Here is a 278-nt window from a genome sequence, read left to right as displayed (position 1 = left end):
TGATAGATAGTGTTAGCTGCTCAGTCATGTCCCACCCTTTGTGACCCCATGAACTGTAGCTCACCAGGCTCATTTGCCCTTGGGATTCTCCAGGCAGGCAAGAATACTAGAGTGGTTTGCCATTCCCTTCTCCAGGGGGTCTTCCCAACCCAAGGATCAAACCCAGTTCTCTCACATTGCAGGCAGTCTTTACCATCTGAGCTGCCAGGGAAGCAAATACATGACAGTTACTTGGGAAAAAAAAAAAGCAATGAAAGAGGAAAAGTAAGCCATTTATT

This window comes from Bos mutus, chromosome 3 (genome assembly GCF_027580195.1).
Source record: "Bos mutus isolate GX-2022 chromosome 3, NWIPB_WYAK_1.1, whole genome shotgun sequence".
Classification (NCBI taxonomy): domain Eukaryota; kingdom Metazoa; phylum Chordata; class Mammalia; order Artiodactyla; family Bovidae; genus Bos; species Bos mutus.
The sequence above is the reverse complement of the archived record's forward strand: the minus strand, read 5'-3'. Positions refer to the sequence as shown.